Source organism: Haemaphysalis longicornis, unplaced genomic scaffold, assembly GCF_048455015.1.
Source record: "Haemaphysalis longicornis isolate Haplotype H1 unplaced genomic scaffold, Haemaphysalis longicornis Haplotype H1 scaffold_43, whole genome shotgun sequence".
In the NCBI taxonomy this organism is placed as follows: Eukaryota; Metazoa; Arthropoda; class Arachnida; order Ixodida; family Ixodidae; genus Haemaphysalis; species Haemaphysalis longicornis.
In genome coordinates, this window is record NW_027526371.1 from 1,848,911 (window position 1) to 1,876,836 (window position 27,926).

The window sequence follows — 27,926 nt, forward strand, 5'->3', positions numbered from 1 at the left end:
TATATCAGTGTTCGTTATAACGAAGTTCAACTGTAGTTGGCATTTAAGTACTTTTTACAGCGAAGCTGTACGTTGCTCGCTTGTCTGCATTTATTCTTGTGAGAATCGTACACAGAATACGCTTTGCGACAAAGCCAGCTTATCGAGGAAACTGCTGTAGCTAGAAATCTAGCGTAGACATCCCAGAAAAAAATATGGAGCGGTCAAACGTATCTTTCCTTCCGGCGAGTTCGTTTACTTGTCGTAATTCGGTAGGCCAGAGGGAAGTGGTAAACGTTGCCCGTCCGTTGTCGACATATAGACATTTCGGGAGAAGAATTGCTTCAAAAAATGGCTGTGATTCTTGTTTTGCTGAAAAAACCCCGAAACATATAAATGACGTTTGACTGCTGAGGCGGCCACATAATCGTGGAGAGTTTTATCTCAGGAGATATCACGAGCAATTACCAGTCGCAGTTTTAACACAAATAACGCGAAGCCGGTGCTCCTAAGACAGCGTCCCAAAAACAACGTGAAACATTCAGCCCCATGTTTGTCTGACAGGATAAAACTGCAGCCCTTTCAGGTTTCAATACTATAACTATCTGAAAAATAGGCTAAATCGCAAATAACAAACAGCCGTGTTTTTTTTTTTTTCTCGCGTTCGTTCGGACTTCGCCAGGTCAATTTATTCGTAAACAAGGAACAATCAACTCTCGATAATTAAAAGACGCCTAATTGGAATTATTGGTTAATTGGAAGTGATATTGCACACGCAAATCAATTGTACGCGCAATTCAATAAAAATTGCTGAATAATTTGAAGGTATAACTAATTATATCGGTTAATTGGAAGGTATTTTGAATAAAAAGTGTCGAGGTGGCCGTCATCGCTTGATGAAATTCAAAATGTTTTAGCGTCAAAACACCACCGTGCTCTGTATTATGTCGGCGCCACCGCAAGTGAGGCCGCGCGCAGCCAGGTCAGTTGAGACTCGCGTCAGCGTACGTATGTTTCTCTTTTCGGATCCTCAATCTTTTTTAGGGCGCAGCCCTTTGACGGCCATCTCTGGGTTGAGCCGCGTTGTCGGCGCAACCGAGTGAACGATGGCAAGACTGACGAGTGAAAGAAAAAGCTAACGATGAAAGAAATAAGGCAAAGTAGGAGAGTGTCACGCAAGTGGAAGGGGAGGGTGGTTCGCCGTGGCGGCGCTAGCCAGCGCTCTCCGAAAGTGTGCGGTAGAGGAGGGGGCAGTATGCTGTGCCCGCGCGAGGAGGACGGCGCCACCCTTGGCGAAAAAGGGAGGGGCGTGTGCGTGACTATGATGTGCGTTCGCTTAAGACGCAGTTCGCGGTACCGTTCTGCGTGGCAGCCGATCGCGGAGTCCACGCTTCCTGAGAATCACTGCGCGCCGCCGACGCAGAGGCTTATCATCGCTGCCGTCGAGAGAACCCACGAGTTAGTGCTGCCTCAGCGCACTGCTGCTGCGCCCAAATATCGCATTAGGGAGTATCCTAATCACCAGACAATTTTTTTTTTTGCGGACTATTTCGTGTAAGCAGTTTGTCTGCTGTAGCGATGTCTGAACTATCAGAGCAATGTCGTGCGTTCTAATTGTCCACTCATGTAGGCCTTGCAGGGAGTGAAGCAGCACTCGCTGCAGCCCGAAATGTTGCCTACCGGGCGCTCCCAATGGCACTGCCGACGGCGGGTTCCTACCCTCCTCCCTCTCGCGTGTCGAACCCACACGTAGCCCCATCCACGCTCACTGCCTGTATTCCAGGAGGCGATGCCCTCAACCGATCGGAAAAAAGTATTTAATCGCCACATGCAATGAACCCCCTGCTTCTTACATAACTTCAAAATGAAAGTTGGAGAACCCTTGTGTACAAGTGAGCAACAGTATTGCAATTATCGTTATGTTTTTTTTTATGCGCGTGGTCATTTTGCTCGGTTTTATCTTCACATGCATCTGCCACGTACAGATGCCCCCAAAAGTAAACGGAGCACGGATTGGAGATTTTGGGGGGATTTCTCCGCCATGTGCCTAGCCAGCAACCTCTAAGTGACTTTTCAAGAAAGTCATTCTAAAACCGGGCAGCACATTTATTTATGCATGCAGCCGCATAAAAAAGAAATTCTAATTTCATGAAGCCATGCTCCGTTTACTCTTTGGGGCGCCTGTACGCCACGCTGACTTATCGCCATCGTTACCTAAAATGTTCTCTCCGTGGTTTTATGGCGATGAAGGAAGATGTGAGAGCCTGAACAAATTTTTATAGCGTGTGTTCTATTCGCAGTACTAAGCAAATGAAAGTGCTTTTGTTTTTTCAAAAGCTGCCGAGATGGCCGTATATAGCTCACGGATGCAGCGCAGTAGAATTCTCATGTCCAGTGTCAGCAAATAGTGTTGCTTCCCTCATCTGAGAACAACCTCTATACATATGGCACTGTGAGTTGCAAACAACTTAAAGGCTTGTTTGACCATTTTTGTGACAACACTTCCAGTATACAGGGCTGTTTTATCCCTACCAATGCCCGGGTGAGCCATTTTTGAAGCCACAGAAATGCTGGAGTTTATGGGCGGAAAAGTGCTCTAAAATGCTGCTTCTCATGTATGAGAAAAATAAATGCCGGTAAATGCTTGCCAAACTAAAAAAAAAATAAATAAATGCTGAAAATATCGTCCCTTTAGTATACACGCTTTCAATACCGAGCAAACACGCAATACGCAACCTTAATGTGTGTTGATACTGACGGGATAAAAGTTTCTTGAAAAAGCGAAACTCTGACTGCACTATTACGCCTCACGAGTGCTCACATCAGCCCCCTCCGCGACCTATACATCGTCTGGACCCATGCAAGTCACTCGTCCCTCTAGGAAATGAGACGGCTCACGCAACGGCCATCAACTCTTTCACACCGGGCATTTCCCTCAGGGTCACTACATACGGCCCAGCCTCCACCACTTGCCGGTGTTCAATCACGCAACCAAGACATCCTCCACCATTATAGCAACTCTCGCCTTACCCGCCTCAACCCCACCCTTAACCGAGGAGGAAGCACTCATCTGGTGTCTTTTACAAAGAAACACCGATTACAGCACACCCGCCCTCTACTCAACCTTATCTACGCAAACTTCCTCACCTGCCGCTTCTGAAGCTCTTCTAATACATGTGTGTGGACTTGGCAACAGGCTCTATCTCTCGTGCCCAACACCAATCCTTCCTTTGAGCTGTCGGAGGGCCTGCTGGCCAGCTCTCGCCGCTCTGAGAATAATTTCTGGTCACCCGTGCGCGCTGGAACTGCAGTCGAAGCCCAGGGGTATTCCTGGGAGTGAGGCGAACCCATATTCCGCCGAGAGATGGCTCAACCCCCACCGTTTGCGCAGATAAATGTTTATTCTTTTTCATGATTACGCAATGTAAACAATCTGGCACACAACGCTTGAAGTTATTTGATGAGCATATGAATGCCTCCAAGGTTTCCACGGTTCATGTCTCAAGACACGATCGGATGTTTTGCCTTTTAAATGGAAATGCCACCAAGGCCTGACAGATGGAGCCAATGCTGCATCATTCGCTGTTCATACTTCGCAGGTCAACCTGCAGCTAAACGTAATCCTTCCAAAGTTCATGCGGACTGTTTCTCGACACGCCGGTGCTTTCGGCGGCGACTGCCTTCGTGGCTGTTTTCAGGCGCCGACGGGTCGTTGGCAGCGCTCAGCACGCGGTAGTGAACGTTCCCGTCATCCTCCTGCCGCAGGCACCACGCTGTCCTGGTTCGCTCGTGTTCCGCAGACCAGGGCCACCAAGAGATGTGGTTCCTTTTCCGCGAACAGCGTTGAAAGGTGCTGGCCAGGCAGCCCGTCCGGCTCGGTTAAGCCTATCGTGAGCTGCGTACCGGACTCGTTGTTCCGGAGTCCCAGTGCTGTTTCCACGCCGTTGCTGGGGCTGCTGACGTGGCTTCCCACCGTGACGTAGATAGTTGAGGCGTTCTTCTCGAGAAACGTACGCAAGCTCAAAACCTGCGTGCTGCTGGGCCTGCGCTGGTGCGCTGTCAGGCTGCTGTCGTGGTCGCTCAGGGGCTACAACAGGCAGAGAAGAGGGACGTGGCGGCGACCTAAGCAGGCAGTCGGTGAGGCCCGGAGCGTCACTGCTAAGCCACGAGATCCCTAGACGTCCGTGCAGTTCGTTCAGGATCAGCAGCTTTGACAGTATCGTCCTGCAAACACAATGTCGCCGTTAGATTGAGTTCTCTTCGGGCGGAAGGTTGCTGAAGGTAAAGAAAAAACGAGCACTAATGACATATAGTGCCTCGGGAGGGCTGCGTTTGTGACTCCCGTATGTCACCAGACGCCTTTCCAGGAAGGTGTTCGCGGAAACAATGCGTAACTCTGCGATCTCATGTCACCCCAAATTTCCCTCAAAGCCCAAGAGTGTCGGCAGACTTGTCAGTAGGACGTATAATTGGGAGAATCGGACGGATACCATTAGTAAATTTAAGCAATCAATAAAAACCTCGGAGGACAGATTGTCTATACTTTCTGACCCAAATACCGTACTTTTTGCGAGCACATCGTCACGTGGTTAAATAAATAAAAAGAAGGTTAACTGTACTCTAACATTCAAACTATTCCCCTGTGCTTTCCTTGGCGTTCTTTACTGCCGGCTTTCCGTTCTGTATTTATTCTACGATCCCCTAGTGTTCCCAACCGTATTCTGCGAGCATAGCGAGGACCTCGGTCCTGGCTGCCTTGGTGCCAAAGGTAGCATAACAGTCGACTGCTCATGACGTGTTCTAGACGCTAGAGTCCCGGCCCGGGAATTGAAAAGAAGGCCCTCTTCACCCCGTGTTGTCAGAGCGGCGCTGGCTACCTCCCTAAATTGCAAGATACAATGTACCAAACGTAAGTACCCAGAATGTGGCGGACAAAACAGCCGCCTGATAGCCGAATTGGTAAGCCACTCGACATGTAATTTAAAGGCGTGGGTTCGGTCCTCACTTTCGACGCTTGTTTTTTTTTTTTCGACTTTTCTCACAAATATTGAGAAAATGTTAACAGCGCGCGTACTGGTAACAGTACTGGTGAAAAGACTTAACCCATGAAAATAAAATGCAAATGTGGAAATATTATCAAATAGTAATCCAAAATACTCAGTTATAACAGTACTGCACAACGACCCCCCCCCCCCCCCCCCCCTACACGCTCATCGTGAGCTCGTAAGTAAATATTGCGGTTTGAAATATGTAATATCAACTGCAATTATACAACGTAATGTCAACCCCAAGTATGCAAAATTATGACGCCCCGATGTTTTGATTTCGAAATGGGGAGTGAGAACATCCAACGAAGCAGAACACTAAAGATATCAACCAGAACACCCGGATAATTATATAACTTATCAATCACTGCGGCCTTACGTATATACTCAGGCATGAATAAAGCGGGAAATGTCCAGGTTTTCTCCCAGAAATAGACGCTAAGTGACAAACGTCTCGGACGCGTTTGTGCTGGAACACTGATTGGGAGGGGGGTTGGGGGTGAAAAAAAAAAATTGCCTCCATCCCCCCGCGAGGGAACCCTGGTGTGATGCGGCGCATCTGGGGGTTCAATTGGCACTTCCATTGGGTTGATTCTCTACATCGCGTGAAACGTATTGTGAACGCGTAGGATGCCTTCCATCACATACGGATGTTCTCATACACGGGACGATGGAGGCAATTTTACATTTTCATGCACATGCATACGCGAAATGAGAGAGTACACGTGTTTTAGCGGCCACCACCCAGCGCGATACCCGCTTTATATTCACAGCGCTTGAAGGAGAGGAGACCGCGGAGGAGAGTCGCGCATGCGCACCGGAGCAGCTGTTAGCGCAGCGTTAACGCAGCGAAGCGCGCGCCAACCAAGCGCTCCAGCTGTCGTTATGCTAATGCGCCGGAGTGAGAGTGTTGCACACAGCTGTGGGAGAGGCGAACGGAGGAGGGCTGCGGACGGACGCCGCCGCCGCCGACGACGACGACGCAGGAGGGACATGCCTCAGAGCAAGAGATGCGCCGCATCTAAAAATCATCGCGCTGGTAACGTCGTTTGAAGCCAAAAGCCTAGCATTATCAACGGCTTCTCCGCTGCTACGCCGTGTTTGCGTCTCCTGTTTCGCGTTCGCTATGCCTTTTGACGCGAATTACTCCGACCCACATACTAGCCGCTGCAGCTTCCCCATTGTCAAAGCTCGAGATCTCCACCGCGTGCAACCGTTCTACGCACGTGCCGCCACGTGCACCTGTCACGGCGCACGCATCAGGCCAATTCTTGTTCCCTTCTGCCTGCGTGCCAGGTTAGCACTGTGGTCACAGCACCTGGCTACTGCTCTAGTGACCCGGGCTCAAATCCCGCACGAACCAAATTTATTTTCTCTTCATAGCGGTGGCCATTCTAGCACCGGTCGTGTATACTCCTATGACGACAACTATAGTCATTTTTCGCGTTTGATGAGACACCCAAGGCTTTACATCGTTGCAACTGAACAAGGAAAGGTGAAAAAAAATTCCGCCAACTACGAAATAGAGGTGGGAAGGCCGGGAAAATATCGGAGACCTTCCTCGCGCTCTCTCTCTCAACTATAGAGAGAGGTTCTCTCTATAGTCAGAACTTGCACCGTCACTAGGCGCAGCCAGTTCGCGACGCGCGCCACCCCACCCGAACATCTGCGCCGCGACGCGCACACCTGCTCGTCGCCTCTTTACCACCTCGCCACTTCCCCCCACCCCTCTTGGCCCAGCATTTTCCCCCACTCCACTTCGCTGCGCCGGCCTTTGAGCGACTCCAGACACGGGTGGAATTAAAGTTTTAACAGCTGCTCTGTTAAAACCGGGCGGATCTACGAACTAAACGAGACTCACGTGGGTGACGTGTCCATGATGCGCTCGGGGTGGACGCTGCGAGACGAACCTAAATCCTCAGTTCGCAGCGAGTGAGGACGGCGACGTTCCCAGTGGGCTGGCAGTCCGCAGACATCGGGCACGGGCTCCAGGAGCAGCGTAGATAGCTGCAGCAGATTGCGGCCAGACTCGGGGAAATACGTCGGGGAGGCAAGGGCCGGCAGCCAGCTCGGAAGACCGGCTACCAGGGACATACAAGCGTCAGATGGCTGAAACACGGCCGCTCGATGGAAGGGAGGTGGCTGAGGAAGCCTTCGGGAAGCTCGGAATCCGAAATTCCGACCAGCCTCGAGCTCCTTGCGGGCTCGATGGGCCGACCTTCGGAGCGCCATGTTGAGCAGTTACTGTCTGACTGCCTCCTCGGGCTCGCGCTGCGTCGCTCATCAGAGCTGTTCCATCTCGTGGCGAACCACCATCGGTTTCTGTGATCAAGCAATGAAACGAGCCAGGATGTGGAGATTGAAACGCGTCGCGTTCCTACTGGTTTGCTTAGACTGAAGCAGGTCGAAGCCCCGCACGGGGCACCTTGAGCAATCTTGGTGACGGTACTGGCGATACCGCGGACCCCGAGCCCCCAAACATAAGCTGGATCCAACCGTGGCGATGTGTTTATAGGTGGAGGGTTAGAAACCACGAACGGTGGCCGTCGGAGCCCAGGTCAAGCTCCGGCGGATGGGCTCCCTGTCTGTTCACCAGGCAGGGAGCTCCGGGACCTCTCAAGCTATTAGGGTAAGGTTTGAGACGAAAGTACCCCCGTCCCCTACTTTTTTCCAATGCTATATGGATAATTCAACCCCCCCCCCCCCCCAAACGTGATCGGCCCCCGAAAAGGGGCCGCACCGAAGTTTCCTTTCCATCCCTTCCAACAATCCACATTCCGAAACCTGACAACTATCCTCGATTCTTGGTTATCGAGGCAGTTGACAAAACAAACCCTGTTTCTTCCATGTCAGTATTCTTGATCACTAAGTTCCTGGAAGGCATCCTCGGAAAATCGTTCGATGCTAAGAAACTCCGTACCGGTGAAGTTCTAGTCAATGTCAAGACGCAGCAACAAGCCACTAACCTCCTGTCGCAAACCTGCATGGCAGATCTGGCCATCAGAGTCACTCCCCATCGTAGCCTCAACAGCTCTCAGGGTGTGATTTCGGAGACTGATTTGTTGAATGAGACCGAAGCTGATCTGTTAGAAGGCCTGAAAGATCAGGGTGTAACTGCAGTGAGGCGTATAACCATCAGACGAGACAAGAAGGAAATCCCCACAAAACATATAATCCTGACTTTCAACCGCTCCACACTTCCTGAATCCATTAAGGCAGGCTTTATCTCGTGCTCCGTTCGAGCGTACATCCCGAATCCGCGTCGCTGCTACAAGTGCCAGCGGTTCGGGCATGGTACCAACTCGTGCCGGGGCCAGCCAACCTGCGCTAAATGTGCCCAACACCATCTCACTGATGACTGTTCATCCAATCAACTGCTCTGTGCTAATTGTCAAGGACCTCACGCTGCATATTCGCGAACCTGCGAGCGATTCAAGCTTGAGAAAAAAATAATAAACATCAAGGTCACGGAAAACATCACCTTCCCAGAGGCGCGAAAGAGGTTCGCCTCTTTCCCCCTGGGGAGGTACGCCGACGCAGCTCGCCGGGGGGCGGAGCGGCGTCTGGTTTCGGCAGGGACCCAGTACCGCGAGTCGGACTTGGTCCCGCCCCCGCCCCCCCCCCCCCCCTGGGTTGCCTCAGGCAGCCCAACCCGCCTCCGCACTGCTCGCTGAGCCAGCAGCGGCTGTGGGGGCAACCACGTCTGGGGGAAGCGATGCTGCATCCTCCACTTCCACTCCAGCGTCCCAAACCACGGGCGAGGGCGCAGAGGAGATGGACTTGGGGGAGCCAGCGGCCGGTCCCACCACCACCGCACCGCCTGCGCCATCCGAGGCGTTCCTGAATCCCTCGGTGGTTGCGGGCAAGGAAAAGCGCACCCCAAAGGGTTCGCGGTCCAAGGAGCCTGATCCCTCAGGCGCTCCGAGGACATCCGAGGATGAAATGGACGTCGGTCCGTTCTTGTCTGCGGTGCACCGCAAGGAACGCGTCCCGACGCCAAAGCCTCCCGACAAGCCAAAAAAGACAAGAATCACAGCCCCGAAAGACGACACATAAACAACACAGTCCAGTAGCTCCGAACACTTCATAATGGGAAGAGAGAACATAGTACAATGGAACTGCAGAGGCCTATTTAAAAATCTTGACGATGTAAATGAAATACTGCATGCTAATCAGCCAAGTGTAATGTGTGTTCAGGAAACACATTTGAATTCCAAGCACACAAATTTCTTGAATAGTTACCTGGTATACAGAAAGGACAGGGATGGCTGCACACACTCTTCTGGGGGTGTGGCCATAATCGCCCGGAAATCTTTAGCATGCCACCCTGTCACTTTGAACACTATCCTTGAGGCTGTGGCAATACGCTTAATAATATTTAATAGGTTGATAACGGTATGCTCCATATACATTCCTCCTGATGTCACACTTTTGAGCTCTGACTTCGAGGCGCTGGTTGACCAACTGCCCGAACCATACATTCTAACAGGCGACCTTAATGCTCACAATTCTCTTTGGGGCTCTTCTCGTACGGATGCCCGGGGTCGCCTGATAGAGAGGTTTCTTACATCCTCTGGAGCATGCCTTTTCAACAATAAACAGCCTACATATCATAACATAGGACACAACACATACTCATGTCTTGACTTGGCTATTGGCTCCGCAGTTCTCTTTCCTCTTCTCGCGTGGGGTGTGGGAACTGACCCATATGGCAGTGACCACTTCCCCACCTCACTTACATACATAGGTAAAGGCCCATGCAGTCCATCTTCCCATAATAGGTTCAATGAAACACGAGCTAACTGGAATACATTTACAGAGACATCCAAACTACACCACACATCCATAGGACACCTACACGTTGAAGAATCTACCCAACTCCTCACGGCGCACATCCTCGACGCCGCCGAAAAGTCCATTCCCCACGCCTCTGGTGCCCCGCGCAACCAGCGGAGGCCGTGGTGGAATGAGGACTGTAGGCGGGCGCGAGAGGCCCAGAACAAGGCGTGGGGTATCCTTCGTCGGTACCCCACATCGGGAAACCTCCTCTTGTTCAAACGGGCCAAGGCGTTAGGAAAACGTGTGCGCCGTGAGGCAAAACGAGAGAGTTGGCGTACATTCATAACATCAATAAACTCCCACACAGACACAAGGAAAGTATGGACACGAATACGCAAACTCAAGGGACAACAAACACACAGCCTGCCTCTGGTCAGCACTACAGGGGACACACTCGAAGACCAGGCTGACACACTCGCACAACACTTCCAACACGTGTCCAGTTCAGCACACTACACGAACACTTTCCTGAAACATAAAGCCTGTTGTGAAAAGAAGTCCCTACGCGACAACAACAAATCACAGACTTCTTACAACTCCCTGTTTTCACTACATGAGCTGAGGGCTGCTCTAAGCACGTGTAAACCCTCAGCTCCAGGCCCAGACAACATTACATACACAATGATACAACACCTACACGCAGACACACTTGAAGCACTTCTACATCTATATAATAAAATTTGGCTTTCGGGGCACATTCCACACTCTTGGAGAGAGGCCGTTGTAGTGGCTTTCTTGAAGGAGGGAAAGGACCCGTCGTCCCCCTCAAGTTACCGCCCAATAGCCCTGACGAGCTGCCTGTGCAAGCTCTTCGAGAAGATGATCAATCGCAGGCTCGTGTACTTCCTCGAGTACAACAGTCTTCTCGAGAGCTGCCAGGCAGGCTTCAGGGCGGGGCGCTCCACCAATGATCAGCTTGTTGCCTTGGAATCTTACATAAAAGATGCCCTCATTCACAAACAGTTCTGCATTACAGTCTTCTTTGATATGGAAAAGGCCTACGACACGGCATGGCGATACGGCATCTTGAGTGACTTGAAGTCATTCGGTGTTTCGGGCAACATGCTTAGCACCCTTTCTAGCTACATGTCTGAACGAACTTTCCGTGTAAGAATTGGTAGTGCACTTTCTAATGTACATGTTCAGGAAAATGGCGTGCCTCAAGGAGGTGTTTTGAGCTGCACACTCTTCATAGTGAAGATGAACTCACTCCGTAAGGCATTGCCACCAACCATTTCTTGCTCAGTTTATGTAGATGATGTGCAAATATCTTTTAAATCATGTAATATGTCAATCTGTGAACGGCAAGTCCAGCTCGGCGTGAACAAACTTGCTGGCTGGGCGGACACAAACGGCTTTAAGCTGAACCCCGTAAAAAGTACTTGCGTTGTGTTCACCCGTGTTCGCGGGATCCATGTGGACCCTGACATTACTCTAAACGGCGTGTCGATTCCTGTAAAAAAGGAGCACAAGTTTTTAGGCCTAATATTCGACAACAAACTAACATTTATTCCTCATCTGAAAATGCTTAAGCAAAAATGCCTAAAAACTATGAATATCCTTAAAGTTGTCTCGCACCAATCGTACGGTGCAGACAAGCAGCTACTCCTGCGTCTGTATACTGCACTGGTTGGATCTCGCTTGGACTACGGCAGCGTCGTATATGGGTCTGCAACGAAAACGGCACTTAAAATGCTTGACCCAGTTCTGCATCTGGGGCTTCGCCTTGCTTGTGGCGCCTTTCGCACCAGCCCTGTGGAAAGCCTCTATGCAGAGTGCCACAAATGGTCCCTGTATCACCAGAGGATATACACTGACTTGTTGTATGCCTCTAAAATCATGTCTCTCACAAATCACCCTCTTAACTCGACCATTCATGATGCATCCTCACAGCAGCTCTTTTTAAACCGCCCATCTATTCCCATGCCGTTCCCTCTCAGAGTGAGAGCAGAAGCTTCAGAGCTAGCAGTGTCATTTTCATATATCCACAAGACAGCGATCATTGATTTTACTGCACCATGGCAAGCCAGGGATGTTTCTTGTGACCTGTCCTTTGTGCAGTTCGACAAAAACAGGGCACCAAGGGCAGTTATTATGCAGCATTTCCTCTTCCTACAGGATAAGTACCAGTGTGCAGAGTTTTACTCCGACGCATCAAAGACAGCTGATGCTGTGTCTTGTGCTGCGCATGGACCGAACTTTAACATGGCAAAAAGAATGAACTCCCACAATAGCATTTTTACAGCTGAAGCACACGGCATTTTACTTATTTTAGACCACATTGTCCAGCATCAAATTCCAAAGTCCATAGTTTTTACAGATTCTCTTAGTGTTGTACGTGCACTTTTGTCTAGAAAACGCTCAAAAAATTATGTAATCAATCTTGTTTTTAAGGGCCTTATGGTGGCATACGCATCAAGTCTTGAAATAACAATATGTTGGGTTCCTGGCCATTGTGGAATAGCCGGGAATGAAACTGCAGATGAAATGGCCACTGCTGCTACACTCTTGAATTCAGTGGGCATAGCAACACTTCCGTACACAGATATGAAGCCACACATCAGACACCAACTTCACAACACGTGGCAAACACACTGGAGTGAACAGACAGATAACAAGTTACATGTAATAAAACCTCACTTGGGACCATACGCTACTGACTCACATAACAGACACATTGAAGTTACCTTAGCTAGGTTGCGGATAGGCCACACTCACGTAACACACTCACACCTGCTCACTAGCTCTCCAAGACCTGGGTGTAGCAGGTGTGGGGAGGGCCTATCCGTAGTCCACATCCTAATCACATGCAAGGCACTTGACACAACAAGACACAGACACTTCAAGGAACTATACAGACAACACATTCCGCTACACCCTTCGTTGTTTTTGGGGGATAATGCCATGGTCTCTGTGCAACGCGTTTTTAAATATTTGTCTGATGTAAACTTTTTAAACCTCATTTCCTATCATGCGTAATCAAAACTGGCCCTATACACCAGCCATCACCATTGTCGTTAATTGATTTTAGTGTTATTCTGGCTTTAGTAGCCACTATTTTCTTCTAAATACTTTTGTTTGGCGCTCTTTGCCCCAGCTGGCCTTGCGCCAAAAAACTCCAACCATCATCATCATCATGGAGCAGGTCGAAGTGTCGCTCGCCCGCCGCTCGAGCTTGGACTTCTCTTTTGCAGAGGAGGCTCATACCCACAAAAGGGGATTGGCCAGGGCTTTAGAAAAAGAAAGACAAAGTTAGAAAAAGAGGCCTGGTCGAGGCTTTAGCCCTGGCCCATTCCCCCTGTGGGTACGCGCCAACACCTCGAGGACATGATCATCAAATGCCATCCGGGAGCGGAGACATGCGAGAAAGTACGCTTGATACTGGAGTTTTATTGTAAACGCGTCAAATTCCCCTTTGTGAAAAAAATCAGACGTCTGCTTGACCGAACGATCGTTCCAAAAATGGCTGACATCGCAAAGTAACTAAAAGTAAATAACAAAAACAAAATCGGATGGCCATATGTATGATATCAGAACGTGGGGCCTACGGAATGTAAATCCAACACGCATGCTTTAGACAATCGTCTGAAAGATGCAAGGTCGATCCCTGGCTGTAATTATCTAAAGGCGCACGAGCTGTCTTGGAGACGTACAGAGGCCTACGGGAGTGTTTTAGCACACTGATTACGAAAACAGCAAAGCACGTTTACGCTAACGGAGTATGCATAGGTCTAACAAGGGCAGCGATTTGCCGAGCTTCTCAAGCGCAGAGATATAAAACGACAGATTATGATTTGACAGGACAATCGCACCACTGGATGCCTACAGGAGCGGTTCTAGCACGCTAATAAAATAAAAAGTCAAATAAAAGCCCGCTCGCAGTTCAGCTAGCAAGCGGCGACGCGCATTCGACACTTTCGCCCGGGAAGTCTTACTAAGTATTAGACGTAGCGTAACATTGCATAATTACGAAAGCTCTGTTGGTCGAGCGATCGAACTTCTTTGGGATGAAATGTTTAAATTGTTATTTTGCATGCAGAATGCATTATTGGTAAAAGATAGGACAGACTGAAAATGCGATGAATGCCGTATTCTGATATTCGCGACGTCTTGATATCAGTAACTCCACGTACTCTCCGTCTTTAAGTGGTGACATACTTTAAAAAAAAATAGACGTAAACACACCACCCTACGCAGCTTGGTGAGCTAAATCGTTTTCCGGTACTGGCACTACGCTGTTCGTTACTTGCATTTTTTTAGTCCCATCTTCGTGGTGTGTGATGGTCGTGCATAATGCCCCATCAGATAAATGTATTGATTATAGTTGCTTCAGAGAGCGCATTGCTACATTTTCAGGCAATGCAGCGCAGCGAAATTCTTTTATTATTTCCTTTATTTCCCATCCTTGGAGATGGGGGAGCCAAGGAAAAAAAGCTGTACAATCATCCACGGCCGGGCCAGAGCGGCGGCGCGCGCTGTGTTGATACCAACGCGCGCGCGCACGCCTCCACTCCTGCCCGGCCATGAATCAGCTTGACTTGCTCCCGCGCCCTCAGCATAAAATACAACATAACATGTTCAATTTTTCAGCAGTGTACAGCGTACAATAAACACACCGACAAAAGAAAGGAGAAACCAAAAAGGAAAAAAAGGTGAAACAAACAATCAGCAGTCTTTGCAATAACATAAAGCGCGCAACAATCCCAGTTGCACGCGTTTTTTACATAATACGAAATAAAAGAACAGTTGCGTACAGAAAGAAGAATATATACTGTAACAACAGGTAAACACAGGAAAATACATGAACTAAAATCGGTACCAATCACTAGGTTTGTAGGTTAAAGAAGGCACGCAATTCCTTGTCCGTTGTCCTTTCGATAACAATGGTGTTTGTATGGAAAAAATTTTGCAATTCTGGAAGTTTGTGTTTCAACATCTGGGTTCCATAGCTTGTTCTGCAGACGTCAATTTTCCATATTTTATTTGTTCGAGTGAGACATGGGTATATTTTTACTTTGAGAGAGGACAACTGTGTGAGAAAGTTTCTTTGTTGTTTAAGTTCTCATTTTATAAATTAAGGCTAAGCGATAGGAATACAAGTGATATATTTTCATTATATTATGCTTAAGAAAGAGCTCGGCGGAGGAATGACCAAAAGAGGAATTAGAGATATTTCTCAAAATATTTTTGTACAAGGCATGAATTGTTTGTAGATTTGCGATTGTAGTATTACCCCACACAAGATGGCAATAGTTAATATGCGAGTAAAACAACGAATTATACAGAATTTTTCTAACTTCAATTGGCAGTATGGCCTTGTAAATGAAAGTTAATCCAACTATACGCGATAATTTTGATTTTATATATGATTGATATGCTCGTCCCAAGTCATTTTTTCCGTGAAGATAACTCCGAGTGTTTTATAGGCAGTAACTATATTTATCGCTGCATTGTTGTACGTAATACTATCGAAACTAGATACATTTTTGTTTTTTGGGCGAAAAAGAATAGCTTTAGTCTTATTTGTGTTTACTTTAAGGGCATTGTACTCGGTCCATTTTCTTAGTTCAGCAAGGGTGTTGTTTGGTCTTGTAGCGAGACTAACAGGATATGTATCAGAAAACAGTAATGTGGTGTCGTCGGCATATATACTAAATTTCGTGGTTTTGTTTATGTTAACAATGTCATTAATGTATAAGTTGAAGAGTAACGGGCCAAGGATACTACCTTGCGGGACGCCAGATGATAAAGGTTTAACTTCTGATGAATAGCCATTAAGGCTTACGTATTGACGTCGGCTTCCTAGGTAAGATTTTAGCAACGTTAAACCAGTACCGCGGAAACCGTACAATTCTAATTCCTTCAATAGTAACGCTTGATTTAAGTAGTTAAATGCCTTTGTGTAATCTATATATATATATATATATATATATATATATATATATATATATATATATATATATATATATATATATATATATATATATATATATATATATATATATATATATATATAGACACCTGTTCGTGTTTAAATGATTTAAGAATGAATTCCTTGTGTTCAAGGAGGGCTAACTCTGTAGAGCAGTTTTTCCGAAAGCCAAACTGTGCGGAGCTCAGTATGCTATATTTATCGCAAAAATTTTCCATTCTAGAAATAATAACTTTCTCAAGTCCCTTTGAAAAGATGGGTAATATTGATACGGGTCTGTAATTTCCCATAACATTTTTACTTCCTTTTTTATGTATGACTGCTACTTTAGCAATTTGCATTCGTTTCGGAAACACTCCCTCTGATAGGCATAAGTTAAATAAATGGGTTAGAAATAGGGTTATTATTTCTATAACGTATTTAATGGGTGTGATAGTAGTTACCCCATCCGCATCGCGGCTGGCACTGTTACTCAACCTTTGAAAGATACCGGCCACTTCTGCGTAAGATACTGGATTTAGAAAAAATGAGTATCTGCTTATATGTTCGACAGAGCTGAGCGCTGTACAATCGAATTCATCTGTGGTTATATTGACAAAATGATTGTTAAATGCATTAGCGAAGTATTTTCCTGACAGTTCTTCATTGTTCAAAGTAATTTTATCAATCGCATTTGAGTTTTACTTAGCATTTTCCACGTTAAATCTGTTCTTGTTGCACATGCGGAAAACAGTTCAGAGAGAGAGAGAGAGAGAGTAAACGTGTTTATTGCGAAAAGCAATGGGGAGGAGTTTTCAGTCCAAGACCCCTTGAGCTTTCCCCGCCTCAACAGCCCTCAACACCAGCAGGCGCTGGTCATTGAGGTCAGCGCTGGTCAGAGCTCTCTCCCAAAGCTCGCAAGAAGGAATTGAGGGATTTCGCGAATGTAGTGGGGCGTGCGCGCAGCCCCCTACCATATGAAAGAGAGTCCCGGGGGCTCCGCAGAAGCGGCATAGCGGGGAATATACGGTGGGGTGCAAGATATGGCATTTAGTGGGATGGGGGAAAGTATTCGTCTGGAGTGCACGGAGCTGCCGTTCCTCCTCTTTCGTTAGGTGTTTATGCGGTGCTGGGTAGGTGATACGTCCCAACTTGTAGTGCTGCGTTATTTCCTGATACGTTATCAGCGGGGTTGGCCTCTCTTGCTCGTTTCCCGGGGCCCGGCGGGATAACTCTCGGGCCAACCGGTGGGCGGTTTCGTTGCCCGGGACGGCAGAGTGGGCGGGTGCCCATTTGATCATGATAGATCTGTCTGGTGGACGCTGGCAGATGATTTGGTGGGTTGTGCGGTGAATTCGTCCGCATGAGAAGTTGCGGCACGCTTGCTGCGAATCTGTGATGATTACGCTAGCAGTAGTTTGCGTTATGGCGAGAGCGATGGCCGCTTCTTCCGCTTGTAATGGGTCGTATCCGGGTAGGGTTAGGCTGGTGACGTGCTTATTGTTCTGGACAACCACGGCTGCCATTGCCGGGATAGGAAGACGCGTCCGTGTACACTGTGGTTGGTTCCCTCCCGTAGTAAGTGTGGATGGCCTTGGCTCTTGCTTCCCTGCGCCCAGAGTGATGCACAGGGTGCATGTTTCTAGGGAGCGGTGAGACGTACAGCTGTTTCCTGACATTGTGGTCGAGAATTCTCATTTCAGATGTCTGACGCTGCAGAGGGGATGTGAGCCCCAGACGAGAGAGAAGAGTCCTCCCTGCGCTTGTAACTCCCAGCCTCAACCTTTGGCTCGAAAGATGGGCTTCTATGAGCTCGTCGGCTGTATTGTGCAGGCCCAGCTTCAATAGCTTGTCGGTGGCCGTGCTGACGGGAAGTCCGAGTGCCTGTTTGTAGGCCTTCCGAATGATGACATCCAGCCGTTCCATTTCTGACTTGGAGAGAAGAGCGTAGGGTATGGCGTATGTAATTCTTGAGATTATGAATGCTTGGACGAGGCGGAGGGTGTCCTCCTCGCGCATTCCCCGTGTTTTGGTGGTCACACGCCTGATCATATGTGTGACTTGGTCTGAGGTATGTTTCAGCCTATTTATTAGGATGGAGTTTGTTCGATCGGCTTGAAAGGTCATACCAAGGATCTTGATATGCGAGGAGGGAACGATGGTGTGGCCCTCCATGTGGATGGTGACAGTGGGTGGCCTCTGGAGGAGTTTCTTTCTTGTACAAACAAGGAGGAGTTCCGATTTTCGTGGGGCACATTGGAGGCCGCAAGACTTGGCGTAATGAGTGACCGTGTTGGCTGCAGTTTGTAGGCGCTCCTCTATCTCGCCTAGGGATCCTGTCTTCGACCAGATGGTAATATCATCTGCGAACAAGCCGTGATGTATGCCCGGAATAGAATCCAATAAGGGAGGGAGACCGATCAGCGCAATATTGAACAACAAAGGGGAGAGCACTGCCCCTTGTGGTGTGCCGCGGCTGCCCAGCAGGATGGGATCTGTGGCTAGGTCTCCCACTTTAAGTATTGCCCTACGATCTGTGAGGAAATCTCTTATGTACTGATACATTCTAGGCCCGCAGTCGAGAGCATTTAGTTGCGAGAGGATGGCGGCGTGTTTAACATTGTCAAACGCCCCCTTGAGGTCCAGCGCAAGGATGGCGGTGGGTGAGTTGCGGGTGGCAGGCAGCATAACCTCTTCCTTGAGCTGGAGTAAGATGTCTTGCGTAGACAGACGAGGGCGAAAGCCAAACATGGTCGTAGGTAGCTTATCGTGATCTTCGAGGTACGTTTGTAGCCGGTTTAAAACGATGTGCTCCAACAATTTGCCTATATAAAAATAGTTATTTTTTGCCGATCTAATGTCTTTTGTTAATTTGCCTATATAAAAATAGCTATTTTTTGCCGATATAATGTCTTTTGTTAATTTGTTCCGGGGAGATTTGAAAACTTTTAATGACTCATAATCCGGTTTTTAAGAAATTTCCTAGTTATCCCTTACTTTTATCTTACTGAGTAAATCAGGACTAATCCAAGGCTTGCGGATTTTCTTACATGAGTGAAGTCGCTTATAGGGAAACGAGTCATTACATATGTTCAAAAAACTGCCCAAAAATAAATTGTAAGCGCTCTCTGCATACGTTTGTTGCAATATCGTGCTTCCATCAAAACGTTCTAATTTTTGTTGCAAGTCGTTAAGATTATTTTTTTTTAAGTTTTTGATTAGGTAATCTAAAAACGTTGGTAACAGCTTGAAAATGGCGGCTGCTGTCGCCGTGAAATAGGGCGAAAAATTCCATTGACCTTCGCCGCCGTGAAATCCCCGTGAATTTGCAGCAGGCGCAGTTTCGCATAACGCGCGGTTTAAAGCTGTTTTCTACGAAAGAAATAATAGTTTGGACTGTTTTCAAGTCAGCGACCACGGAGAATACAAATACCGTGCGGTATTTTGCTTTTATGTTCGGCCATTTGTTTGGCGATTCTCTCTATGTTTTGGCGTAACAGCAACATAGAGGGCAGTAGAAGCCTCTCCATGACAAAGAGAACCCAATGCATGGCATTTGTCCACACCCCTCCTAGTAAGCTGCTGGGTCACATGATCGAAATCGAGAAAAATAACAAAGGAGATTGATTGTTTTACTCATTACTGCGCTGACTGAAGTCGAGTTTGACGAATCTGGGAATCGGCGGCATCGGTACGCTCCGCGGTTATTAGGAGTAGTGCTTCGCTGCCCTTAAAGGGGCCATGAAGACAAAATACAAGTTTGTTTTATTCGAAACATTTCATGTTTGGGTGCAAACGATGTCTTATTCACTGAGGAATTATTCAATTTACGTTAAAATTTTGATTTTCCCGCGAAATCCTGTGATGTCATTGTCTGCAATGACATCACAGGAACCGACCGCTCTGCAACCGATTGGAAAGTCTTGTTTACCGTTAGTGAACATAGATGGCGCCACCACACCACAGCAAGCCATTTTCTGCCTTTGGTTTGTTTGTGACCGTATTTAAACCTGGCTTTGATCAGGGAGGAAATAATCGTTTCGTGAAACAGAGAGCTCGCTCGACAAATATGGTCACGTAATTAGACACCGTTGCTTCCGTCAATCGGCCAAAACTACCCCAAAGCACCGCAATCCTGTGCAGCTACTAACAGCAGTACGCATCGGTACTTCTATATCTACGTGAACTTTCGTAACAAATGCCACTGTCGGTTCCTCCATTCTTACTGCTTTAAAGGAGTACTGACACGAAATTTCAAAGCTGAGATAACTATGTAAAACGCTTCCTTTTTATCAGGAGATATCTCCCAGCAAGTTTCAACAGCAACCGTTCAGCGAAACATATTTAAAATCCATTTTAAACTTCGTTCGCACGAGAAAGCCCAGAGCGGACTACATGACATCATCTGCTACTTGCCCCAAACTGCCGACGTCGGGGCTCCCGTGACGAAGCCGACGCGCTGGCTGTGGTTGGCGCGCGCTGCTCGGGCGTGTGTACACGTCATGGTTTTGGGACTGAGGTCATGGTGCCCGGGCCTGTGGGGACGGCGAAGACCTCGGCCGGTCTGGGCGCGCGCGTGCGCTCGCTCGCGCGCGCTTCCAGAGAGGCAGCAATACGGCAAGAATGGTGACGTCACGTGATACATCCTGTCATGGCGGCCGCTCGGCGTTTTTTTGTCGAAACCGAAACTGGCACGAATAAACGACGCCGTAAATGAATGTTTACGTTGCGCTCGACCGTCTAATCTGTCATTCTATGATTAGTGGGCTGGTAGACACGCATAGCAGCGAAAAAAACGTAACACGAAAATTTCATGTCAGTACTCCTTTAAAAAGAATGCGGCCTAAATTTAAGCGCAAATAGCTCGTTCGGCAAACTTATAAGCTCTGCCTAATTTGCTTTTGCCGACCGCCAATCGCAGAGCTGGCTGGTATGACATCATAGGTTCTGTTGCGGGAAATGACCGGGTGGGTCGCTTGGCCATTCCCTTTTTTCCTAATTACACAGCTTATTTCAGCGAAGTTTACGCTAAAAGTGCACGTCAGTGCGATTATAACGAGGCAATCTTTTGAATGAACCAAACTTGCGTTTTGTCTTCATGGTCCCTTTAACCGTCATGCAACCGATGATCACGGCTGTCTTTTTATGTGATCACCCCGTAAACATGTAACATATATCGGCAGACGATAGCGTCCGGGAAGGTTGTAACGCAGCAAAGCTCGCATTGAAGCAGCTGAGCTCAACGATGGTAGTAAAAGCAAATGAAATAAATAAATAGATAGGGTTAAAAAGATTGTGATATGTTCTTTAGCGCAACACCCGGCTTTCGCTCGCTTTTGGATCAGTTTTACTTGGTTGTCTTATGGGGCTGACGCCAATTTTTACCCAAGACGTGTTTCTTTTGCCAACTAATCTTTTGCCAACTGCTGTCCTAATTTTTATAATATAGGCCAAGTGTTTTTATATCCTTTATGCGCAATATTTGATAGCTGGGTTGTCATCTTTACAATAATTAAGCAAGGCGACAAATTACACATCACGTCACTGATTGCTTACCTTTTCCTTACGCAGAAAACATGGCGAATTTAGTGTGAATTTGTGCAGTCGAAATACAGTGTAGTCGAGAATAGGGCCCCAGAATTTTATAGTTCGCCGTCATTCGCGCTCGTTTCCTGAAACTCGAGATCGTTCTTTCCATTCTTTCTACGCTGCCTACATTTTGCCTACACACCTACGTCACGGAACCGGCAATGCTATGTTCACACATTTGACTCGCAAGATAAAAAAATAAAATAAACGATCATAATTTTTTTACGTATTCAAAGATCATCGGAGCTACATTTTATTTCTCAATCTGCCGAGTTGACGTCAGCAACGGCAGAATACGTTCCACACGACAGCTGATCTGGCAACGTTGTTATCCCGTTATCCCGTGTAAACAAGCCACGCCGCGAAACGCTGCAGTAAAAGCGTTCGAAACGTTGTGTAAAATACATTTACACGCAGTCAGAAAAAATGTCCGGCTTCTCAGAAAGTGCGTTGGAGCGAAAACTGGCTGAGTTAACCAACTCGCAACAGAGCATCCAGACGCTATCGCTGTGGAAGATCCACCATCGGCGGCATCACAAGGCAATCGTGAATGTGTGGCTGCGCGAACTCAAGAAAGCCGACCCGTCGCGCAAGCTGACGTTCATGTACCTCGCCAACGACGTCATCCAGAACAGCAAGAAGAAAGGGCCCGAATTCGTTAAGGAGTTCGGCAGCGTTCTGCCGAAGGCCTTCGCCCACATATCGGTGAGAAACCCCGACAAGAACACGCACGCCGGCTTGCGCCGAATACTCTCCGTCTGGCAAGAGCGGAACGTGTTCGACGCCGAGCAGATATCCGAGTTTGACCAATACCTCCCAGACAAACTCGGCGACTCGGAGACCGCAGGCGAGAAGAACGAAGCTAAGACGACGCGCAAATCGCGTCCCGCTCCCGCCTCGAAGGAAGACGCGCCTCACTGGCACGGTCCCGAACCCGGCGCGAAGCGGAGGAAACCCGACGTGGCTAGGGAAGATCCAGATAAGAACGCCAAGGACTCGAAGCAGAGGAAGCCCGACGTGGCTACGGAAGATTCGGATAGCAACGCCAAGGACTCTGAGAAGAAGCCCCGGGAGCCGCCGGACCCGTTGGTAATAGTCAAGGCTCTGCAGGACTTGGAGGAGACGGCCTCTTCGGACGCCACCGTTCGCGAGCGCATCGCCAGCCTTCCGCCGGAGGTGTCGGACGTCACCTTGCTGGAGAAGATCGTCGACCGCAAGGCGGCGGAGAGACTCTCGGTCCAGGTGGAAGAGGCCTGTGCCCTGCTTGCTGACTACAACAGCCGGCTGAACCAGGAGATGGACGAACGCAAGCTGGTCGCGCAGATGCTGGCCGACTTCACCGACCACCAGCGGGAACTGGCGGCGCTGGCGGAGAAGAAACTGCAGGAGCACCGAGACAAGCTGCAGAAGGTGACACGCGTCCGAGACGAGCTGCTGTCGCACCTGCAGAACCTGCCCGACCTCTCGCAGCTGCCCAGCGTGACCTGCGGCCTGGCGCCCCTGCCGTCGGCGGGGGACCTCTTTAGCCAGAATTGACGACGTTTTTGGCTACGGATTGTGCTTGTGGACTATCTGCTTCAGCCTGACCAGGGGACGTTTGATAGACTGTACTCTTGCTCACTAGTCCTCAGGGGATTCTCTGGCCAGCACCGACGACGTTGACTTCTCAGCTGCGGATTGTGCTTGTGGACTCTCCGCTTCAGGCTGGCCAGGGGACGTTTGATAAAGGTCGTACCCTTGCTTAGGGTACCCTTGTCGTACCCTTACCTCAGGGGGACCTCCTCTGCCAGCACTGATGACGTCGACTTTTTTGGCTATGGATTGTGCTTGTGGCCTCTCAGCCGGGTGGACACTTGACGAAGCAACTGAATGTACTGTTGCTCCCAGATCCTCAACTTGGACCGGAATGCTGCATTCTGTGAGGTTGTGCACTAAATGCTCACTGCTAGCTGCTGTAGCTATCATGGTTGCGGAGAGTGTGTGTTGTACTGAATGCTTGCTCTTGTAAACGTATGAAAAGAGGATCATTTAAGTTAAGTACCTCCATGCTCGAGCTCTTGTTTCATTGATAAAGAGCTCGCACGATGAAAGAATGCTTGTTCAATTCTTTCAGGAGCATTGACTGCGTTCTATGCAGCTCAGCATTGCCTTTCAGCATTAAGGCCGTTATTTAGGTGCTCTTGTTGTGGTCACATAATGGCAAATATTCGCATAGTCCGAATTAAGCGTAAAAGTACTGTTACAGAACTCAGTGCACAAAACTGCGCGCAAAGTTTGGGCGCAGGTAATTGATGTAACAAAACGTTGAGTTCTCGCTCAAAAGCAGCACAATGCTCTACGCCATCAAGACCAGATCTGAAACTTTGTGGTTTCATCCATTTGGTTTTGCACCACCACCACTGTATCTCCTTTTCTTTTTTGTGGTGTTTGAATATGTTATTTCAATGATATAGCGATTGCAGTTCTTTAGCTCCTACTAAACGATTCCAGACACATTGACTTGCTGAAAGTAGTCTTGGGGGAGACCGCATTCTTAATGGGACGAACTGCATTTGAGAAGGGTTGTGAAAGGGGAATTGTAGTGTAGATTATAGTTTTTTTTAATAATATTCTGTCCTTTAGATCTGGGTTTACGATTACGGTGCTTTTGTTTCGTTTTTGTTTTGGTGTATAGGTTGGGTTTTGGAAAAAACAACGCAAGGTTTGGTATGACGGCCTTTTGTGTAAAAAAAAATTCTTCAAACTTGCGAACCTGAAAAGGTGCTGGGTCATCTTTGTTGATTGCTGTTTGCAAACCAACCTTGTGTTCTCAAGCCATCGCAAATTACTCTTGTATGAAACTCACGAAGTGTAAAAGATGTTCGTTTAATCGTTGTTTATGGCTGCCTGTAAGGCTACAGCAGTACTTAAGCAGTCGTATCGGATATCGGGCGGGTATTTAAAAAAAGGAGCCCACGGACCTGATATGACAGGCTTCTGCCGTAAAAAATGTGCTTGGTAACTTGTGAAGAACCAAAGGGCATTAAGTTGATCACTGTTTCCACCAAGCAGCATTAATTTGATCTCTGCATACCCCTGCAAGGCTCCATAGGGTAGGTGCCCCATGTTCTGAAGCCGCAATAAATCACTTCTGTGCCTCTCAAGGTGTAATAGTTAGGCTGGTTGTTGTTTACTGCTGCCTCAAAGGCCACAGCAGTACTCTGGAGGCATGGTTTAACCCCATTGCTGTGATAGGCTCTGTAGATGACGCTTATTTTAAAGTGAACTTGATGGTTAGCAGGTTCAGCTGCATTTCATTGCATTGTTAAGTTGTGTGTGTGTAGTGTATCAATGTGTGTTCAACCAATGCAAAGAAAGCATTTAATAAACTGAGTTTTCTTGCTCAGAGCGGATGCGTGCTCACATCACATAAAAATTGTATTTCTATAATACCGCACATTGCATGTTTAAGTGACCAAAAGACATGTGGCCATACTTTTCTAAAAAAATTTAGCTTGTGCCTTGGTGCAGTTCTGCTCTGCAGGGACATTGCTGGTATCACTCTGGATATATGATGTGGCAGAAGCCCTGTGATGTATTTAACGTAGAATCCAACGTTTTGCAAACTGAATGCATGACTGTACACTGACTTCATGTGCTGTCATGAAGAAACTGGAAGTCGGGAATCCCACATCAAACTTTATTAACTGTAGCAAGCATTTTAGTGTGTAAAAACCCTACGCTGTGTACCAGTGTCTGGGCTTCGGATGATGGGAGTGACTTGAATTGGATGACTTGAGCTCCCTGCTATGTGAGCGAATGAGCACAATTTGTTGGCAGTTCTTTCCGCTTCAGAAGCTTTCATGCTGTTGCGAGAACCACTCGGTGCAGCATCACCGCATTTAGTTCGCTTCAGTAAATCGTGGAAGTCAATAATGTTGCAAGTGGGGGACAGTAAATGGCAAGCAGCCACCCTTTATTCTGTTTTAAATATTTCACTGAGGTTTGCATTCAAGCTGGCATGAGTGTCATTCCAACCAGGCAATCGTTCGATTCGAGGGAAGTTGCGTGTTGCAGTTGTGGACGACCTTCCGATTAATGTCATTGTCTGTGCATATTCGGAATGGCGTAAAGCAGTAGCTCTGTTCATAATCTGCTTCCACAAACTAGAGGCATAGTGTTTTAATGGTATGTGTACATATGAGTGATATGCGATTTCCCAAGCTTCCGTAGGAAAATGCACAGCAGTCGTCCACAACACTTGCAGCACGTCTGGAGCAATCGTGCCATGACAACGTACCACTCGGAGCCGCGTTGACCAATTTTTGCACCAAAGAATACTCGCAAAAGCAACCTACTCAATAATAACAGGCGCACGGAGATTACAATCTGTACTTGCTGAGCACTGCGTTTTGTTTGAACTGGAGAGATGAAATTGTGCTTTAATTTAATTGTAAGAGCAACGTAAGTTAAGAGCCCTAACTACAGCTGAAGTGGGCACATACTATGAGGTTTTGCTGCGCGGCAAAGTTGGCTGAGTGAACACAAACCAACGTAGCATTGCCAGGGGTGTTAGCCTAAGAAGCCCCCTCCCATCACGAGCAGCATTTGTGGAAAAGAAATAATGACAAATTACGAAGCCATTGTGTCGCACAGTGAAATGTTTGCAGTTCCCAGTGCTCTAACAATTTGCCCGACTTTTTTCCAAGGTCATTGGGTGACTCCAGGCACGGAACGGAACGTAAAAGTTTGAGAAATAGCGAAAGAACCTTGCACATTAAAATCGCTGCAGGGTACCCAACATTGTTGTACAAAAGCCCCAAAGAAGGCAGAAAGCTGCTGCTACTGCAGGGAAGGATATGGTGGGTATGATGGGTCAGAATTTAAAAAAAAAATGTTTTTGGACCATTCTTTTAATTCTGGCCTAACATTTTCTATGAGCCCTGAACTGGCACGTTAAATAACGAATTTTTAAGATACTTCAGAATCTCTTGCGCAATGGAGTAAGAGTTCAGTCTTCAACATCACGGCTCAAATAGCGGCTCTAAAAAGCGGTTATCTCGAGTACCATAAAGTAGAGAAAATATGAGGAAATTGGAAAGGAGAGTAAAACACAAGGCCTCACTTCTTAGTGTGCTCTTTGTTGTTGAGGCGGGTATTCTTTTAGCTCCTGCAAGTATTGCACTATGTATCCTGGCCCACCAGCATATCCGGGCATTCTGTTCCATAATGTATTCCATATGCTGGCTCCAGCAACTAGCAATGAGCCAAACGCCACCAATCTAATTTCTGGATATGGCCTGTGCTGTTGCCGAAGGCTACCTCAGTAAGCAAATGCCTCACTGCTTCTTATGAATTTCTGAGAGCCCATAAAATTTTGCTACTTTAAAATTCCTTCGGCAACGCATGACAACAAAGCAGCAAGCCTCTACTTAGCCCAAGGATTATGCATTTCCATGTTATGCTTAGTTGTAGAAAGCAGTGCCTACAATTTGAGCCACTGGAATCATGATGTACTAGTGGCACACATTTAAAACTAATCCATAAAATGTAAATTTCCCATGCCCTCAAAGTTCCAACACACATGACTGCTTAAAACTTGCCCAAAGCGACTGCGAGGTGGTTCTGCTGCAGCAACAATAATCCCAGCTCTGGTGTAAGGGCTGAATTCGCCACAGCCGTTCTCATTCCAACTGCTGCGTATACATCACCTGCTTTAACATGGGTTAAATTACACCTGTAAATCGCACACCAGGTTGATCTTATATGCTTTATTCGAGAGATTTCGTGTTTTATAGTGCCTCCAGCACTTTTCCAGCAGCAAACGATGCCGTATTCACAGAGAAATTAATCGATTCAGGTTAAAATTTCGATTCTCCCGCCAAATTGAGTGTTTTCGTGACGTCCGCCAGGAAGCCACAATGGCGGGTATACAAATGAACTTCTAGTGCGTCATTAGGCTCTGCAGCCTTGCTTTCTGTCAGCCCTCCCAGACGGCGCTACCATACGTAGCCACGGACCGTTGTCAGCCGTTGCTTTGTTTTTGACCGCATTTGCACCTGGCTTGTTTTTGTTCAGATAAAAAGTAATTGTTTCGGGAAGCATGGGGTATGCTCGACAAACAGGGTCACGTAAGACAACGACGCTTACGCCAATCGGTCACTGCCGTGTCAGACAACTCCGAAGCGGCGAACTGCTGTGCAGCTAAAACAGCCATAATGTGCCCAGTACCAACTGCAGTGCGCATCAGTACTTCTAGGTTTGCGTATATTTTTGCAACTTTCATTGTTTACCACACCATTCTTACTACTGTAAAATGAATATGTATTACAGTTAAGCGCAAAAAGCTCGTTCGGCAAGCGTATAGGCCCTGCCTAATTTGCGTTTGCTTTTTCCAGCCTCAACAAATCGCACAGCTGGACATATGACATCATAGGTTCTAGCGCGGGAAATGAGGTAGTGGGTCGCATGGCCATTCCCTTTTTTCCTAATTATGTAGCTTATATGAGCGAACTGTGCATTAAAAGTGGTGTCAGTATGATTCTAACGCAGCAATCTTTCAGAAAAATTGCGCACACATTCGA

General features: G+C 47.6%; 1 pseudogene; it reads left to right on the top strand.

The window, feature by feature from the left end:
- The first annotated feature begins 21,671 nt into the window (after nucleotides 1-21,671).
- LOC144137638 (regulation of nuclear pre-mRNA domain-containing protein 1B pseudogene) lies at nucleotides 21,672-24,717 on the top strand (annotated as a pseudogene).
- The last annotated feature ends 3,209 nt before the right edge of the window (nucleotides 24,718-27,926 follow it).